The sequence below is a fragment of the Pundamilia nyererei genome, unplaced genomic scaffold, assembly GCF_000239375.1.
Source record: "Pundamilia nyererei isolate P.nyererei 1_Seehausen unplaced genomic scaffold, PunNye1.0 scaffold00255, whole genome shotgun sequence".
Classification (NCBI taxonomy): domain Eukaryota; kingdom Metazoa; phylum Chordata; class Actinopteri; order Cichliformes; family Cichlidae; genus Pundamilia; species Pundamilia nyererei.
The window spans coordinates 91,774-91,995 of record NW_005187656.1 but is presented as its reverse complement, the minus strand read 5'-3'; positions in this window follow the sequence as shown (position 1 = coordinate 91,995).

Below are 222 nucleotides of genomic sequence, written 5' to 3'. Positions count from 1 at the left end.
AAATTACTACTCACGTGTGGGCCCACAGTGGGTAGCTGTGGATGAACTGTGGGGCTATGTGGGCAGCACAAAAACCACACTTATTCCACACAGCGCTCAAGGGGGGGTGCCTACACAGCCCCCACAGCAGTTTTGTCCTTTTGGATCACACACTTCTAGAAAACAGCAGAACATGTGCCTTCTTACAGAAAACTCATGTGGGGCCCATGTTGGCCCATATGG